Source organism: Callorhinus ursinus, unplaced genomic scaffold (assembly GCF_003265705.2).
Source record: "Callorhinus ursinus isolate GAN/ISIS: 27379988/994484 unplaced genomic scaffold, GSC_fseal_2.0 scaffold1, whole genome shotgun sequence".
NCBI lineage: Eukaryota > Metazoa > Chordata > Mammalia > Carnivora > Otariidae > Callorhinus > Callorhinus ursinus.
The window spans coordinates 134,882,575-134,903,116 of NW_027397063.1; the positions used below are offsets into that span (position 1 = coordinate 134,882,575).

A 20,542-nucleotide genomic window follows, 5' to 3' on the forward strand; every position below is an offset into this window, starting at 1 on the left:
ATAGACCCATTCTTTTTGCCCATTACTTAATGGGCATAAACTTATTAAACCAATTAACCAAGGAAGCAATTTGAAAAATGCTTTAGTTAGTGACAAGAAATATTAAAACTGAGTTAGAATAGGTTTTTTAAGACAGTGATTATGCAGTTGCTTGAAGCTTAATTTCTATCACTTATGTGTTCTGATGTTATTTTCCTTTTCTTTTCCTCCTTCACCTTTATCTGTATCTAGTCTCCAAGGAAGAGCAAGAAAGGAAATGATGTTCAAACCTAAAAAGCTGAATTAACACATGAATGCTCTATTCCTCTATTCCCTCCCGAGGTGGAGTTGGACCTTTGCATCTGAGACAGGTAGGGAACCAACAGATGGAAATGAGCTTTTTCTCTAATTGAAGCTAGAAGGCAGAGGCAGCCAGCACTGAAATTGCCATGTCTCATCTGCTTCCAATTTACCAGAGTGGGTCTTAACTGGAGACATGGCATAATTTGGCCATCCTCTCTCTGAGATTCAGCAGAACAGAGTATAAGCCCTGAAATTTTGAGGTTTAGGATGACCACTGACTTGATTTAGTAGTGGAAATGGGAGCTATCACAGCTGTTTGCCTCAGGCTTTATTTTCTTTCCCACAGTTAAGACACTGGTTTTAAGAAGGTGAGGATTAAATGTTATAAATAAGAAAGAAAAATTGTTCTCAACCTGAAGTAGGTAGAAGTATGTGAACTAATATGATTTACTATCTTCTTCTGGGAAATAATTAGTTACAGCTAGTTAATAATTAGTTAGATAGTGTTTAATGAGATTAAGATTTCTTCTAGGGGGTTAGTTACCGATCTGCACAGTAAACTATTAGTCAGAAGTTTTAAAATGTTTAACTAGACATTTTTTTCAATCTCTTTCATTTTCTGTACAAATGAGAAATTTTACTTTGTATGCTTAGAATCTATTCTTTTGCAGCAAATTTGAAATAAAACTTTAACACTTGCTGATTATTAATTTTCTTAGAATTGTTTTATTATAGTAACCCACCCCAGCAGAAGGAGACCATCTTCCTATAAATTGGAAAGAAGGGGCCATGAGCTTTAATGACTTAGCAAGTATGAGACAGTATTCCAAAAGAGACTTAGACTTCCACTTTTAGCCCTGGTGAGCTAACTGATACCGAACTTTGTCTGTCACCACAAATAACTAGAAAATGCACGGGTGAGGGAAGAAGGCAAATCTGTTTTTCAGATATTGGCAAATAGGCAATACAGACTGTGATTCCTGAAGAAAGTAAAGAAACAATGTGAAACCAATGATTATCTTGGCTCTGTGATTAGAGATACTTTCTGGAAAATGGTGAAGGAAACGGTGAACCCAAATACAGCACACAAGTCTCACTGAACTGAAGAGGCAGAAATCAGAGTTTAACAGAAATTAAGGCAATTAAAATTTTGGGGACAGAGTTCATAAGAGAGTGAATTATGCAGAAAAAGAACTCCAGAAGTTGGCAACAGTGGTTTCCTTATGTCTGTGGCTGAATACCTAAATGTGTATGCATGATGCAAAACTCCACAAAGTTGGACTAGACAAAGGGATCTGTAAGGTAAATAATATCCAGAGCTCATTTAAGAACATAAGGAAAAAAAGAACAAATAAAAATAAACAGAGCCTAAGAGACCTGTAGGACACCAACAAGCATACCAACATGTGCAAAATATGAGTCCTATAAGATGAAGAGAGAAAGAAAGGAACAGAAAGAATATTTAGAGATAGAATGACTGAAAATCCCCAAATTTGATGAGAAACATTCATCTGTACAAGCAAGATGCCCAATGAATATGCAGTAAGATAAATTCAAGGAGACTGACATCTAGAAGGATTATAATAAACTATTGTAAGCCAGGAAGAAAGAAAGAATCTTAAAAGCAACAAGGGAGAAGCAATGCATTGCATGCAAGGGATCTTCAATAAGATTAATAATTGACTTTTCATCAGAAATCAAGGACACAAAAATGCAATGGGATACATATTCAAAGTATTGAAAGAAAAAGGCTGTCAACCAAGAATTCTATATCCAGCAAAACTCTCCCTCAAATAAAGAAAGAAGAAATTAACACATTCTCAAATCAATAAAAACAAAGTATTCATCACGTAGACATGCCCTATAAAAAATATTAAGGGAAGATTTTCAGATTTAGATAAAAAGACACTAGATAGTGATTTGAATCAACACCAGTGAAAAAAAGAACACAAGTAAAGGTAAATATATAGGTAGATATAAAAGACAACATGGTAACTTTTTGATTCTCCTATTTTATTTAAAAAACAACTGAATAAGGCAATAATTATAAAACTGTGTCAATGGGCCTAAATGTATTATTTGTATGGCAATAATAGCACAAGAAAAAGAAATGAAAATGTATTTGAGAAAAATTTTTGTATACTATTGAAATTGTTAGTATTAGTTCAAACTCAATTTTTATAAGGTGCTCATTGTAATCTCCAGGGTAACTATGAAGCTATTTAATTGAACAGAAGACAGAAACTGGAAAAAAAAAAAGGGAGAAAAAAGATATAAAGCATAGAGAAAATAAATAGCAAAATGGCAAATGTAAACCTTAAATACTCCAACCAAAAGGCACAGATTGGCAGAATGGATTAAAATCAAAACAAAACAACGAAAAAACATGCTATGCACTGTCTACAGGAAACACACTTTGGATTCAAAGACACAGGTAAGTTAAAACAATAAATAAATAGAAGAATGAAAAAATGATGTATCATGCAAACAATATCCAAAAGAGAATTGGAGTAGCTATAATAAAATCAGGCAAATAAACTTTAAGGCAAAAATTATTACTAGATACAAAGAACATATAATAATGCCAGAAGGGTCACTCTATTAGAAAGACAACAATTAGAAACACATAAGCACCTAATAAGGGAACCCCCAAAAACATGAAACAAAAACTGACAGAATTGAAGGGAGATCAATACAGAAATAGAAGACATGACAACACTAGAACCCAATAGACATATGTAGAACACTCTACCCACAATAGCAGAATACTACTTCTTTCCCATGCATATGAACATTCTCCTGTGTAGAATATGCGGTTGGCCATAATAGAAGTCTCAATAATTTTACAGGCTTTGAAATTATGCATTTCTTTTCCAGTCATAGCAGATTGAAATTAAAAATCAGTAACAGAAAAAAATTGGGGAAATTTATGAGTATGTGGAAATTAAACCATACTTTTTTTTAAACCATACTCTTAAGTAACTAATGGGTCAGAAAACATTACAAGGAAAATTAGAAAATACTTTGAGGTGAATGAAAATTAAATACAACATACCAAAATATATAAGATGCCGCTAAAGCAGTGCTTAGAAGGATAATTATATGTGAAAACGCCTATATTAAAAATGAAGAAGAAGAGGAAGAAGAAGAAGAAGAAGAAGAAGAAGAGGAAGAGGAAGAGGAAGAGGAAGAAGAAGAAGAAAAGAAGAAGAAAAGAGGAGGAGAAGGAGAAAAGGAAGAAGGGGAAAGGGAAAGGGAGAGGGAAGGACAAGGAGTAGAGGAGGAGGAAGAAGAAGTTGGGGGCGGGGTGAAGAGGAGTTGTCCAGTCCTCTCAAATCAGTAACCTAAACTTTCACCTTAAAATAAAAACAGAGCAAAGGAAACCCAAGCAAACAAGAAGAAGGAAATAGTAAGGATTACAGTGGAATTTAATGAAATAAAGAATAGGATATCAATGATCAAATTCAATGAAACCAAAAATCTTTTTTTTTAAAAAAAACCTGGACAAAATTGGCAAAACTTCAGCTACATTGACCAAAAAAAAAAAAAAAGACTCAAACTACTAAAATTAAGAATGAAATATATCCTGAGCATTATTATTGATTTTACAGAAGTTAAAGGGATTACAAAGGAATACTACAAACAATGATAGGCTAACAAATTAAATAGCTTAGATGAATGGCCATATTCAGAGAAAAAAACACAAACTACCAAAACTGACTCAAGAAGAAAGAATATCTGAATAGACCACAAAACATAAAGATACAGAATTCGTAACTGAAAAATACATAGCTAACTAACATAATGGTGAAAAACTGAATGTTTTTCACCGAATATCAAAAACAAGATTAAATGTCCCCCAAGAACCAATTTTTTTTCTCCTCTGGTGGCAATATCCTCTTGAGACTGCATGCCTTAAAGCTTCTAATTCAGATGATGCTTTGCATTAATCATCTTATTTAATCCTCAATATCAATTTTATTTTACAGATAAGGCAACTAGATTTAGAGACCTATAACTGATTGCAAGCTATAAAGTAAAATTAGATGAATTTAAAATCTGATTCTGCCATTTTTTATGTGACCTCATGGCAAGTGACTTAACTCTTCTGTGCCTCAGTTTCCTCTGAGGCACAGCAGAATTTTGGGAATGGGAATACTGATAGTACCTATCTCCCAGGGTTGTGAATGTGAGAGATATTAAAACACTTGGAAATATTGCCTGCAACACAGTAAAACTTACTAGAAATTGGCTATTATTATTATTATCATCTTAAGTTACTTAAGTAGCAAATAGTAAAGGCTTGATTTGAAACCACAGGTGGTGGACATGGAGATGCATGGACCATGCCTCACTTCAAGGAAGGTTGCTTTCCAACTGAAGAGAACACACTAAGCAGAAGACTCTAGCTAATTTCAAACTACGGGGCCTAGCTCTGTTGCAGACAGCTGCCTTATCCAAGGTCACACAATTTCTAGGACATTCCCAGACTTAGTGATCCTGGGGTACAGCCGCCTTACCCAAGGTCACACAATTTCTAGGACATTCCCAGACTTGGTGATACTGGGGTACAGTCGCCTTACCCAAGGTCACACAATTTCTAGGACATTCCCAGACTTGGTGATACTGGGGTACAGCCGCCTTACCCAAGGTCACACAATTTCTAGGACATTCCCAGACTTAGTGATACTGGGGTACAGCTGCCTTACCCAAGGTCACACAACTTGTAGAACATTCCCAGACTTAGTGATACTGGGGTACAGGTGCCTCACCCAAGGTCACACAATTTCTAGGACATTCGATGACTTAGTGATACTGGGGTACAGCTGCTTTACCCAAGATCACACAATTTCTAGGACATTCAATGACTTAGTGATACTGGGGTAAAACGGTCTAGCCATTTTGACCACAGGACAACTGTGGTAGGTAATATTTATTGTTGAGTTTCTTGCCTGGTTCAATCTCTACCCCACCTTTATTACAGTTCAATTTCACCCTCTTCCCTATCCTCCTTCTGCCCTGGCCATTCATAGGTGTTGATCCTTAATAAATACCCTGCTCCTGAACCTCTGCCTTAGTTCTGCTCTTGGGCAATCCTACCTGTGACACCACACTAACGCAGCATTAAGAAGCCATTCATGGAAGGAAACAGTACCATGCGGTTTAGGGTCATTTTTAAATGAATAGTGGGGGAGAACTACTATTTATTGAACTATCATTATATTCTATGCCAAGTGCTTATTTCACAATTAAAAAACTACAACAATCTCTATCATCACAATCACAACTGGAAGCATAGAGTGGTTAAGTAGTTTGCCCAAAGTTCCCCAACTAACAACACATAGGCTATCTGCAATCTGAACCAAAGTCTATTTGCCTCCAGAGCTCATGACCATGTCCTATATTATGTTGCATTTGAAGTAGCTCTTAAACCAATACATATTGAAGACATTTTAATGCAATAAGTTAAATCAAGAATATGCTCATAATAGTCCTGATGATTGTTTTGAGACACTTTTCCAAAGACATTTTTTCCTAATAAAATCTTTCAGTTAAATACTATAGATTTTCCTGATTTTGCTATAATAATGCAGTGTCAGGTGGGAACAATTCTTTGGATTTTTCCCCCCCACAGGAATTTTTTTTGGGGGGGGGAGGTTACCATTCAAAAAAAAAAAAAAACTGAAAGAAAGCATTCTTTGATCAATTTTAAGGTTTTGCATTATTCCCAACCCAAAACAAAGACAATTATGTTGGTAAAAAAGGACGAAAGGACGTTCACCTGAAATCTACAATCACCACTCTTGCCACACTCCAGTGACTTTAGTACTATACTGAAAGCCCTATCTAAATACCAGTTAGCTGGGGACCCACCCTTAGAGAACCACTCCCTTCTCCGGTCTTTTCTCTATAACCCACGTAATTACGCCATTTCACACTCCTTGAACCATCTCTACTTCAGACCCTGTGATAGATTTCCATTATTCTTTGGCTGAAAACACTTAATATGACCCACAAGCCTGAACATAGTCAAGCATAAAAATAAATATTTGTTAAATAAATAAATAAATAACCAATCAGATGAGACTGGATCTAGAGCTTTAGGAATGTTTTTGCAGTTATAAATCTGTGTTATTATTTTTGTGAGTACCAATAACCAACTATGGGACCACTGTAGTTAGGTGTTTTCATGGGCTATGGTGATGCTTTTTGGCTAGAATGAAGCATGGGATTTTATTATGCTTGGAGACAAACAAGGAAGATGGAGAACACCTGGCTGAATTCACTCCTCAAAATTCTGCTGTGTAGGATTAAAAAGAAGTTCCTTTGATATCATAGGATCACATAGCAATGGGAGGCTCAGTGAGTACAATAGAGACAGTAATTATAGCTGGCCTCATATTTCTGTCTTTGACTTGGTAAGGTTTGCTTAGGTGATCTCAGTGATGGGGGAACCTAACTCTGTCTGTCCTCTGCCTCTTCCCCTCATCAAAGTGCTTGCCTAAATCAAAACTTTAAGATTTGCAATTCATCAAGATGACTCCGTGAGTGCATCATAAATTGGGCAGATTAGATTTTGTATATCTCTAGCTCCACCAATCATCATTTATGAGTCTCACTGTTGGGTGCAGAGTGATAAGAGAAATATGGGGAAATGTGGGGACCAGGGTGAGATCATCTCATTTGAATTAGACAAATGAGGCCCTGCTGAAAAGAAACACCCCGTGTCTCCGGATGAATTTATGAAGTCAAAACAAAAAATAATTACAGTGCAGAAATGGCTGGTGCTGGATGAACCTGCTTCATTCCTAATGTTGGCTGGCAGCTCTTCATCCTGATTATTCCATCTGGAGATAATTGTGTGATATCATCCATAAAATTAAATCATAAATCAACCCAACTAGTGAATAGGCCAGCAAGCTGCTGAGAAAGCCACACATAGGGAGGTGAGACTTCTCATCTTAATGAGAGGTATGGGAGTGAAATTAAGAGAAGAAGACATGTAGAGGGTGACCCTCAGCATGTCCACAGCCTCACTTGCTGACAGCTGCCGCCAAAGTCCATGCCTCAATAGCATCAGAACAGCCAACATATTGCCTGCATTACCCACTTGCTGATGATGAAAGAATGTTCTGTTCACGAAAGGAAACATGTATTGCTTTTTAAGGATTTTGGGTTTGAGTTGTCAATGCCCCAAATGAAAGCACTTTATTTCTTTTCTTGATGAAATGTTAACAATGATAGAAAGTTTGTAAATGCAGTAAGAGTCTTATACAGGAGCATTTGATCCAACATCTTCTCTCAGTTTAGTTTTTGGAGATTTGAAGAGTACACACCATGGTCTTTGTTAGTAAGTAAGCGGTGGTCAATTCACGGGTTATATCTGGAAAGCATTTTCAGAGGACAAGGTATAGTTTTAAAACAATTAATTCTGACGCATAAAAGAGAAAAATAATTAAGATAAAGACAAATGTATTGTTTAAATGGCTACTTTGATTTCCACAAGTGCATTTGTTATGGCCAGCAAGTGGAAGGAGTCAAAGTCAAAGGTCATCCCAGACTCCCTAATAGTTTAAGCTGGAGCATATGGCCTAAGGGCATGTTTTTCTTTCAGTTGAGTCATTTGAGATGATAAATCCTATTGGCTTTGGAAACTCCATTTGTGACCATAATAAATGCAAAGTCCAGCTGTACATTTAGTTTCTGAATTTTCAAAGTGGTAACAGTAACAGATGTTGAGAGTCTGGTGGTTTGTGAGCATCTGTGATAGGAAGGTCACTGTGCCACTCAGCAGAGATGCAAGTAGGAAAACAATAATGAAGATAAATTCTTTCTTGTCTTTTTCTTTTTTTTCCCCCTCTGAATAATATTAGGACCAGTAGAGCAAAACAAGTCACCAGCTCTGAAAAATGCATATTCTTTTGTTTCATTCTCAATTGTGTTGAGTACACATAATGCACATATATTGAATGCTATATATTTGTAAATATAGAAGTCTAGTTGGTTTTAGACGTTCTAAGGTGTCAGCAAATCAGAATATGAAAAACCTTCATGGGAATAAATACTATTTACCTATCTTTAATTATTTTTTTCTCTTTGTCTCCTTCCCCCCAAGAATGTTTGTTGTCTGCTCTTTATTTTGGCAAAACTCAACCAGAAACCAGAAAAACCACATATATGAATTTTATGATAATGAACAACACTAGAATTCCATTTTATCTGGTTTATTGTATTGGTCAGGAGTCTTTTTAGTTGCAAACCTCAGAAGCCCAACTCAAACTAGTCTAAAGAGAAGAATTTACTCTCTTATGTAAAGATATATAGATATATATCTAGAGGTGGACAGGTACAGGCATGTGTCCAAGTCTCAAGTAATCCTCTCCTCTACCTCCCTCTCTCTCTCTCTCTCTCTCTCTTTCTCTCTCTCTTCTTACCTATCTCCATTTTCATTTTCAACTATTGGTCCAACTTTTTTCCCTCTAGTTTTACTCTAAGTTAGGCTGACTTTCCATAAAAACAAAAGCACTAAGTGGCTCCAGGCCTATATATTCCTTAAGATCCATGATTTCCCAGAGGAAAAGAGTATATATTTCTCAATTATCTCAGCAGACATGGTACAAAGTAGCTGTGGTACGTGTATGGGAAATCATGGAAGATAAGACTAACCAGACTGAATACCTTGCAATTTGCCCATAGCAGGAATCTCTCTGAAATTTTAAAGCTATAAAATGAAATGACTTGATCTTCATTTTAGAAGGATTACCTGGTGGCGATGTGGAGAATGAGTTGGGATTGGAGGAACCTAAATTCTGGAAGAGAAGTGCAGGCAGCAGAAGGTGAGGGATGAGAGTCAGAGGACTGGAAAGGATAAAAAGCAGAGCCAAAGGGCCTCAGAAGAATACACCAGAAACAACTTAGCAACCAACTGAATGTGGACAAATGAAGGAAAAGGAAAATTAAAGACAGCATCGAAGTTTCCAGTATAGAAGATTGAGTGGATTTTATGGTCATTCACTTATGGGTGGAGACATCTCATAACACTGAATTTGAAGGCATTCTTTCTTTGTAGGTATTTAAAAATAATTTTTCTTCCCCCTAGGTATAAATACCAACAAATCTGGTACTTCTTGCATTCCACTCATAGCAGAGAAATTGTGGAAGAGATTTTAGGCAACATTAAAAATTGGAACTAGGGTAATGTTTTTATCAATGAAGCCTTTATTCAATCCTTCAGGCTAATTCCATTAAAAGACATCAAATGTTTAAATATTCCTTCTTGGCTTTTAATAACTCAGAGTATTGGTGTTATAAATATTTGATTTTTCTCTAAATATTGTGTACTATGATTTTTTTTTAATCGTTAGTTTATTGAAGGCTGCTTTTAACAGTTACCTGGAAGAAGACATTTAGGAAATGTCTGATATAGATAGCCCACAGGACCTGTAGGGTGCAGTGCCTAACAGGGTAGGCAAGGAAGAATATTGGGACCGGGAAAACTTTATTTTCCCTGACAGAAACAGATGGTCAGCCTTAGTTTGCCAATTTGATATTTAAATATTGATTTATAATATTATCTATTTTGATTACTGAATTTTTGGTACCTCCTTTATGTATGTATATATGTATGTACATGTTTGTTTATTTATTTATTTATTTATTTTTTAAAGATTTTATTTATTTATTTGAGAGAGAGAGAATGAGAGATAGAGAGCATGAAAGGGAAGAGGGTCAGAGGGAGAAGCAGACTCCCCGCTGAGCAGGGAGCCTGATGCAGGACTCAATCCCGGGACTCCAGGATCATGACCTGAGCCGAAGGTAGTCGCTTAACCAACTGAGCCACCCAGGTGCCCTGTTTATTTATTTATTTAGCCCAAGGACCTTACCTTAGTCCCAGTTTTGTTGGTACTAGGTCAACAGGAGTTTGTTACCAAACACAAGCTTAAGACACTGCATGCAGGAAGGAAACTATGTGCAGAAAGACAGAGCCAAAAGAGTTCATCCAACAGGACATCAGCCTAAAAGCCCAGATTTTGGGGGGAGACAGATTTACTCCCAAAGGGTTGGAAGAAACACAGGCCTATTTGAGGATATCATCTTTCAAATAAAGCCAGAAATATGACTATGGGTTCTTTGGTAGGTTTCATGGTCCAAGAACATGCTCTTAAATTTTCTGAAATGTGTTGAACAAGAAAAAATAATTTATGAAATGTGGTACTTGATTCTGATCAAGGATCAAGGGCATCAACATCACCTGCTTGCTTGTTAAAATGTAAGTTCTCAGGCCACTTCCCTGGCCTACTGGGTAAAATCTGCATTTTAACAATATCCCAGGTGATTTGCATACACATTAAAGTATAAGAAATGGCCTCCACTACTGGGTATTTATCCCAAAGATACAAATGTAGTGATCCGAAGGGGTACGTGCATCCCAAAGTTTATAACAGCAATGTCCACAATAGCCAAACTATGGAAAGAGCCAAGATGTCCATCAACAGATGAATGGATAAAGAAGATGTGGTATATATATATACAATGGAATATTATGCAGCCATCAAAAAACCTGAAATCTTGCCATTTGCAAAAACATGGAACTAGAGGGTATTATGCTGAGTGAAATAAGTCAATCAGAGAAAGACATGTATCATATGACCTCACTGATAGGAGGAATTCTTAATCTCAGGAAACAAACTGAGGGTTGCTGGAGTGGTGGGTGGTGGGAGGGATGGGGTGGCTGGGTGATAGACATTGGGGAGGGTATGTGCTGTGGTGAGTGCTGTGAATTGTGTAAGACTGTTGAATCACAGACCTGTACCTCTGAAACAAAAATACATTATATGTTAAAAAAAAAAAAGAAGAAGAAACTAGCAGGAGGGGAAGAACCAAGGGGGGGAAATGGGAGGGGGAGACGAACCATGAGAGACGATGGACTCTGAGACACAAACCGAGGGTTCTAGAGGGGTGGGGGGTGGGCAGATGGGTTAGCCTGGTGATGGGTATTAAAGAGGGCATGTATTGAATGGAGCACTGGGTGTTACATGCAAACAATGAATCATGGAACACTACATCAAAAACTAACGTATGGTGATTAACATAACATAATAAAATTAAATTAAAAAAAAAAGAAGTGGCCTCCAAAGTGGAGTACAAAATTAAAATAATTTTATTGTTTTTGTCTCATACTTTTACCATTTTAATATTATGTCTATATTTTAAGATGTATTCATTATATTACTATGGTACTGCATATCTATTATTATTCGGGATATACTGACAAACTTGATTTTTTTTAATCAACAGAAATATATGACCAAAAATTTTTGAAGACCACTGCTTGGCAACTCTGACATGCAAGTCCTTGGAGAGAGAAATAAAAGAGGAAACAACAAATCTTAGAGTATTCTAATCTTCTGGAGTAACTTCAGGGTTAGTCTGTTATCCCAAGGTCATGATGACTAATTACTGTATCTATGAATTAATTAAAATACTCATAGAGCCATCCAGGGAGCTTCTTTACCTAAGTCATCCCCAAGGGGTTTATTATTTTTCTTTATACCTGATCCTAGAACACAAAAGCAAGTTGGATTCATAAATCAATGCTTAGAAAAGTTTCAAGTGATAAAGAACAAAGCAAATTCAGAATTTTGCATAATCCTTTCTTAGATCGATAGAAGGAATCTTGGTTATTCACTTTAAATTGCTTTTATTGTGTTTTTTTTTTCCTGGATAAACAATAAAAGCAAAATGCCATGGTCATTAACGCCCTGATAGATGTTCCATCTTCTTGGAACAGTGAAATTCATGCTAAGGTATATCCCATTTCTGAGATGCTTTCTCCTCTGTAACAAGTAATGCTTTGACACTCACTTAGGCTTATTTTTTCTTGCCTATTCTATCTCCTATTCTCCCTTTCTTTCTCTTTTCTGTCCTATTTGCTATGCATTTCAGGTTATAGGTGACCCACATAACTAGAAGAAATAAAAAAAATCAGTCACTGGCTCTTGGAAAGATATTAATAATATTTAACTTGGGAACTACATAAGTAGACATTTTCAAGTAATATTTAAATTTATTTCTTTCATATATCTGGATGTGGCTTTAGGGAAAAATTCAAATGCCAAGTTCTAGGCCAGACGATTTTCTTTTCAGCCTTTGTACTCAAGCTGCTCAAGAATGCATGTTTATAGTGCAAAGAAACCACATTTAGAAGATTGCCTCTGTTTTTCCTTCCAATTTACCATATTGTGCTTTACTCTTGCAGGAGTCCATCTGGGTCTGCACATGAATCTTGTTTATGAATGCTTCCCTTTGGCTTCTCAATCACTGTAAGTAAGTCCTTTGGCAGGCATCCAGAATTGCCCTGACTCATATTAAATTCCAGTTTTTAGTGAATTATATTTCAGTGATTGTTGTTAGCACTCAAATGCTACAATTACGGAACTTTCTCTAAGAAAATATAAAAATGAGGAAAAAAAGTAATTGGCTTTTGAAAGTTAAAATATGGGAGGCAGAGTGAACATAGGATTTGGTTGTCAAAATTGGTTGTTCAATAACCTGGGACAAATTGCTCAATCTCTTTCAATCTCATCAGCAAATTGGGAACACATTTACTTACTTTATAGGGCTGTGGTGATTCTGAAATTAGATAAATATAAAAAATGCTTCTTACATGCAAGGAACATAGAAATTGCCCACATGGTAACTGTTGGTACTCAAATGAACACATTGTTTCTGAGCCAGATATGTGAATTCTTTCTGAATATAGCCTGACTGAACAGATCAGCAATACCTAAGAAAAAGGTTATATTAGGTAAAGGTTGGTCATCAGGTATGGAAGTATAGAGGAGTGAGAGTATCCGAGAAAAGTGCTAGCAGTGAATTTTCTGGCATGGTGGAAAAGAAAAGGAGCCTTAGCCAAATTCAGGTATTTCAGATTCTCCCAAATGAGTTGATGCATTAAAGTATCATAAACTGATGCTAATTAGCAGTTCAAAATTTGAGACATTTAACTCAATAGTTTTTAGCCTTGCCCGCTCATTATGATCACCTAGGAAGTTTAAAAAAAAAAAAAGTTTATTCCTCCCTCCCACCCCCCAACCCCCTCCCCCACCTCTGAGATTTTGAGCTGGTGGCTCAGGGTTAGGCCTAGGCGTTGGTATTTTATAAAGTATTCCAGGGCAGCCACTAATCTAATCTCTCTTGTTTTAATGTGAACCTCACCAATCACATCTTTGATTTCTGTGTAAGGCTTTGTCCACTTCAACAGAGTGGGACGACCAAAGAATTTTAAGTATTTCCAAGCCTGTGGCTGATATTTCCCATGATGAATCACTAATGTGACGTTTGATTATGACTTGGTTTCCTGTGAAGTTTGACAACAAGAATAATATGTGCCAATCATGCCAGAATAAATTTTACTGGTCCCCAGGATAGTTATAAATCTTACAGTAAGTTTATAAATCAACATTTCATGGGTCATATTTTCCTATCTCTTATTTCACATGAGTCAATTCCTTGAGGTTTTATCACTTCCAATAATAAAGAGTCTTTTCCCCTTTGTTCTTTCCAGTCCCTTTCCTCTTCCTTGTTCCTTCTTGAATCATTTAGTCCGAAAGCCACTAAAAGCAAACAAGCAAGATTGGCATCTTTGTGTGCCTGGAGCCACAGGTGCCCAGAGCAGAATGTCAGAGCCCAACCATGGAAAGAAGAACATTCCCGTAGAGTGTGGAGTGAGAGATGGCCCAGTGGAGGTGATGGAGCCTAACAGAGTGATGAGGAAGTCCACATGGGCAGGAGGGTAGTGATGGTTGGGTTGGAGTAAGATGGTAACATAGGAGTCAAATTATATGGACCAGTTATGATCCTACTTCCCAAAAACCTGAGGGATGCTTCAATGATGCTCAAAGAACTTAACAACTTTGGGCTTGTGGATAGAAGAAAATGCTAAAATTGTGTCAATATGAGCTATATTTTTAGCTCTAAAAATAGGTGCCCTGCCAATGTTTTCCTTATAGCTCTATCTCAGTCCATGAAGTGAGCATATTTACTCATCCAGTTTGCTTTTATTAAGCACTATGTCATAGTCACTGTGTTAGACTCCAGCTTTGCAGAATAAAATGACTCGATTTCTCTTATTTCAGTTTTCCCAGAAGCAGTCCATTGACAAAGACTTATCCAAGTCTTAATTGGCAATAATTGGCAGGTGACCCCAGGAAGCACAAGTGGAGGAATAGGGGAAGTGAGATAAGAATACTGGAAAAGCCAGCCATGTGTGTATTTATGAATGGGTCACTGCTATGGGAAGCTGAGAGTCAGTCTACTGGGGACACTTGAAAGAATCATGGAGAACATACCTCAGAATTGTCCCAGTGAGGGACAAGGACACTGGGTGTGGCATATTCTTCTTCCAAATATACCCACAACAAGACCTTCCCATTCTGTATGCTTTTTTTGTAATGTGACCTCGAGGCTTTTTCATTTAAGAGCTTGGGTTTATGATTCCTCCCCTCAAATGGGGGTGGACCTGCGACTTTGGTGGAAGTGGTGCTATACAACTTCAGAGGCTGGGACATAAAGAGCAATGCAGCTTCTTCCTATTTCCCTTAGGACACTTGTGCTTAGAACTCAGCATCCATGTTGTGAGGAAGCCCAAACTAGCCCTCACAGAGAAACTACATGGGGCAAAACATGCCAGCCAGAGTCAGCTGGGGACAAAGCCACAGCCAGTACTAACTGCCAGAAAAGTGAGTGTGCAAGCCTTATGATGATTCTCACCTCCATCGTTACCACTTGAGCTTTTGCATCTTTCCAAATGGGGCCCAAAAGTCATGAAGCGGAGACAAGGTACCCTCACTCTGCTTCTTCCAAATCCCTAACTCCCAGAATTCGTGAGCCCCCAGTTAAGATCAACGTTGTTTTATGGTTCTAAAGTTTGGGGTGGTTGTCATGCAGAAGTAGATAACCAGACACTGGGGCATTTAGCCATCAATATCCAGCCTCTGCTGGTTGTGAAGCATTAAGTCCTCAGAATATTGAATCTGCCCCATGTGGCTGAGCAAATGCCTTCAACCTTGGAGAAAACCCTCAGACAAAAAAGCACACTCAGGCATTCCAAGTGGGAAGTTGTCAGGGTGTACCATCCCTGTCCCCTGCAGATACAGGTGGGTGCTGAGGTGGACTGAGGGCACAGAGGCAGAGCAATACCACATTGACCTCAGCTTTGGTCAGATTGCACACGTGACCAGGTGAATGATAAATATGTAAACTGACGAGCTGAAATGTGCTAAATCCAATGGCAGAGTTGGCATAGGGCACCCTGGCAGCTTAAAGAAAAGCCTCCTACCCCTGACCTCAAGGTAGGAGGAGGTTTCCCAGAGGAACAATTAAAGGGAGTGCTTTATGATGTGGGAAGGAGAAATTGGTGACCTCTCCAATATGCCAAACTCCTTTGGAGAAAAACATTTACAAAGACATCTGTTTTTAGGATAGCATTATATGAGCCTAAAAATGAAATCTTGGCAGGTTACAATTAAACATACGATCACTCCCGGCTTCCTTTTCTAAGAGAACAATGTGTCAGCCTGTACAAAATTGATTTTATGACCTGGCTTATCTTTAAGATGGAGAGGGATTCTGATGGTGTTTTGGTGAGTAGCGAGTGAAGAGTATATGTTTTTTCAAATTGAAATTCTATAAATACCTGCTTAATTCAAAAAGGTATCATTTTCCAAAAATTGAAGACAGAGGAGGGGAAATAGAAAAATGTCATTTTCCTCTGGCTCTCCACCTGAATATGAGGGCTTTCTTAAACACTGCTTTCTTTAGCTAAAATTCTGACCCCCTATAATACCTAATTTTTCTGGAAATTTCCACAATATTTAACAAATTCTTCTGTTCATATAACTTTGTGTGAATAAATTTCTAGTGTTTTTGATTTCTTGACTTTAAGTAAAATTCTCATTAAAATATAACATACCGGGAAGTACACAAATCATTTTAGCTCAATAACTTCTTATAAATTGTACACACATACATGTAACCAATTCCCTGATCAATAAACAGAATGTAACCAGCATCCCGGAAACTCTGAGGCTCACTTCTAGGCACTATCTCCCCAAAAGCAACTACTATACTGATTTCTAACCATAGATCAGCATCCCCTCTTTTAAGCACTGTCCAGATGAACTCATACCACGGATATTTGTTTGGGTCTTCCTTTGCTCAACAGTAATTTACTGAGATTTATACATCTTGTATGTAGTTGTTTATTTTGATTGATTTTGACTGGCATTTATTAAAGTGTTTTTCACTGGAAACAAATAAGAGGTTCACAGTTATCATCTCACTTCCTGACATTTTGCTTCCAACTGAGGAAAGCCTTTATTAGGAAGAAAAATAAAAAGAAAAAAAGAAAAAAACAAACTTTTTGAAAATCATTGCATTACAGTTAGTGTTTCCTCCGGAAGTCTGGCAAGGACATAGAAAAGGGAGTGTATTAGTCATTCAGAGGATTTTGTCCTCAGATGTCCTAATTTTGTAGCTGAACAATTCCCATTGTAAGGTAGGATTAATCTTGTTGTGCAGTCTCTGTGTATGACTCTATATTAGAAATGTAAAAGCTGAAGTTTAACTTCAAAGTGCTACCAATGATACTTATTTGCTTGCATTATCATAGTTTGGGTTATCATCTCTATTAGAGCTGGGAATTTGGAGCCAAGGATGATGACAGAAGCTCCTTTCTAGAATGAAACATGTCAGTTGCCTTAAAAAAAAAATGATGTTGAAAAGATAACCTTAATTTAGTGATTTTTACTAATAAATTCTACCCTACTGTGGTAAAACTGCAAAACCTTCATCATCCTTGCTCACAAAATAGCAACATGTTGGGTTGAACCTGCTTTTACAGAAATAAACAATTTAAAAATGTGCAGACACTTGAAATTGCAAAAGCAATCCCTCCAAGGAAGTGGACTTCCTCGGGGGAAGTGGGCAACCATCTGCCAAAGAGGTGTAAGCAAGACCTTAGGTTTACTCACAAACCTGGTAAGGGCACAAACTTAGGAGCTCTGGCCACGTTTCATTGGCTCCCTGTATTCCTAAAATTTTCACAAGGAAAACCCAGCTAACTGTTACTTCTATATGTATCTAAAGTATAATTGTATGTTCTGAAAACTAGAATTGCTCCTTTTTTATATTGGTCAAATTGCCCCTGTTATACGGTGTTTAATTTCTGGTGTCTTATTGTAATATAGTTATTAACAAAATTAAGTAGCTTTATGAGTTATCAGCCATGTTGGGGAGAGATCTTGAGTTGCCCAGTAATAGTCACTAACATTTATTACAACATAACAGACATTCTCCGGGGTCGGCATTTAAATCTCCCAATAATCCCTAAGGTGGTTACTATTATTATGCTTACACTTTCCCACACAAGAAACTGAGGCTTAGAGAAATTAATTTCCCCAAGGCTATAGCTGGAAGAGCAGAGTTTATCAGCTGGCAAGTTAGCTCAGTTGGTTAGAGTGTGGTGCTAATAACACCAAGATTGTAGGTTTGATCCCTATTATGGACCAGAAACTTGGGTATTCAAAAAACAAAAACAAAAACAACTTTGTCACTGGAAGAGCTGACTTTGAAACCTCGGTGGTCTGATTCCAGATCCAGTGCTCATAAACACCAAGCCATATGCCCTTGAGCACATAGTGGTGAAGGACCCTAGGACTATAAAGTGGGTGCCTGTCCCATAGCCTTCTTGAGCTATTTAAATGAGATGACCCATGTAAAGTGCTGACCAGAGATCTTGACCATAATAAGGCCATCAATAAATGTTGCCTGCTGCTATTATTAACAGAACAATGGTGAGAGAATGATTAACCTGGATTAGTGGGGACTAATAGTGGGGACATGGCAGTAGTCTTGGAAATAACATTTTTGTAGGTGGCTATGTGGAAGATGACAGTCAGCATGGTAAGGTGGGAAGGGCATTGCTTTAGAACCAGGGCACTGCTGTTTCTTTTTATAGTTGGCTTTTGGCAAATTATTCAACCACCTTGAATCCCTTTCTGTGTTTCTGTGATGGAGACAATAATTGCTACCTTTCAGAATTTGTATGAAGTACATATAAAAAGAGCCCTAAAAATGTCTGGCACATAATGGAAACCTAGCAGAGGTTAATTTCCTTCTCAATAACAACTTCCAGGACTCTGGACTAGAGGATGGAATTGTGATCAACCTGAGGAAGTTTAGATTTGGTCCCAAAACCATTATCTGAATGTGTTTCCACAAGAGAAAGTTCTGGTTCGTGGTGGAAGTTGACTAAGTATTTCAGGTGCGGGATAGGCAGGGTGAACTATTTGACCCCTAAATCTTTAACTAGCATAGAACCAAGAAAATATTTACACAGTCTTTCAGAAAATTCCCTTGAAAACACTCAAGCCACAAGCAGTTTTTAGTAAATCACAGGATCCATCGACCTTGTTTACAGCAAACAACAGTTACAAGATGCATCCCAGACTCATATGTCATGTTCATGATGTACTTCTGGCCATCTTCTTGGCTGAGCTTTGTTTCCTTTCTAATTTGAAGGGCTGGTGGTTTTAGTTTTCTTAGTGACAACATCTAGGATGATTTTTATTTTATTTTATTTTATTTTTGAGAGCCCGTGTGCACATGCCAGGGGTGGGGGAGGGGAAGAGGGTGAGGGAGAGAGAAAGAATCTTAAGCAGGCTCCACACCCAGCATGGAGCACAGTGAGGGGCTCAATCGCACAACCCTGAGATCATGACCTGAGCTGAAATCAAGAGTTGGTCACTTAACCAACTGAAGCACCCAGGATGATGCTTTATTAAAATTTGTATGGAATCAGAAAAGACCCTGAATTGCCAAGGAAATGTTGAAAAAGAAAAACAAAGCTGTGGGCATCACGTTGCCCAATTTCAAGCTATATTACAAAGCCGTGACCACCAAGACAGCATGGTACTGGCACAAAAACAGACATATAGACAAATGGAACAGAATAGAGAGCCCAGATATGGACCCTCAACTCTATGGTCAAATAATCTTTGACAAAAGAAGGAAAGATATGCAATGGAAAAAAGACAGTCTCTTCAATAAATGGTGCTGGGAAAATTGGACAGCCACATGCAGAAGAATGAAACTCGACCATTCTCTAACACCATACATAAAGATAAACTCAAAATGGATGAAAGATCTCAATGTAAGACAGGAATCCATCAAAATCCTAGAGGAGAACATAGGCAGTAACCTCTTTGACATCAGCCACAGCAACTTCTTTCAAGATACATCTCCAAAGGTTAGGGAAACAAAAACAAAAATGAACTTTTGGGACTTCATCAAGATAAAAAGCTTCTGCACAGCAAAGGAAACAGTCAACAAAACAAAGATGCAACCCACAGAATGGGAGAAGATATTTGCAAATGAAACTACAGATAAAGGGCTGATATCCAAGATCTATAAAGAACTCAACTCAACACCCAAAAAACAAATAATCAAGTCAAAAAATGGGCAGAAGACATGAACAGACACTTCACCGAAGAAGACATACAAATGACTAACAGACACATGAAAAAATGTTCATTAGCCATCAGGAAATTCAAATCAAAACCACATTGAGATACCACCTTACACCAAGTTAGAATGGCAAAACTTAACAAGGCAAGAAACCACAAATATTGGAGAGGCTGTGGAGAAACAGGAACCCTCTTACACTGTTGGTGGGAATGCAAGTTGGTACAGTCACTGTGGAAAACAGTGTGGAGGTGCCTCAAAAAATTAAAAATAGAGCTACCTTATGACCCAGCAATTACACTACTGGGTATTTACCCCAAAGACACAGATGTAGTGAAAAGAAAGGCCACATGCACCCCAATGTTCTTAGCAGAAATGTCTGCAATAGCCAAACTGTGGAAAGAGCTGAAATGCCCTTCAACAGATGAGCGTATAAAGAAGATGTGGTCCATATATACAATGGAATATTACTCAGCCATCAGAAAGGAGGAACACCCAACTTTTACATCAGCATGGATGGGACTGGAGGAGATTATGCTAAGTGAAATAAGTCAAGCAGAGAAAGTCAACTATCACATAGTTGTGATATGTTCCACTTATTTGTGGAACATAAGGAATAGCGGGAGCACATTAGGAGAAGGAAGGGAAAAATGAAGGGGGGGGGAATCGGAGGAAGAGATGAACCATGAGAGACTATGGACTCTGAGAAACAATCTGAGGGTTTTAGAGAGGAGGG

At 37.6% G+C, this 20,542-nt stretch overlaps 1 long non-coding RNA gene across 2 annotated transcripts in view; it reads left to right on the forward strand.

Annotated features, from left to right (window-relative positions):
- Nucleotides 1-230: 230 nt before the first annotated feature.
- Nucleotides 231-20,542, forward strand: part of LOC141371259 (uncharacterized) — a 50,944-nt gene continuing 30,632 nt past the window's right edge. For both annotated transcript variants that reach the window (XR_012376071.1, XR_012376077.1), the window contains exons 1-4: nucleotides 231-350; nucleotides 11,581-11,706; nucleotides 12,542-12,605; nucleotides 14,887-15,023. This is a non-coding gene — a long non-coding RNA (uncharacterized lncRNA). The remainder of the gene's footprint in view (nucleotides 351-11,580; nucleotides 11,707-12,541; nucleotides 12,606-14,886; nucleotides 15,024-20,542) is intronic.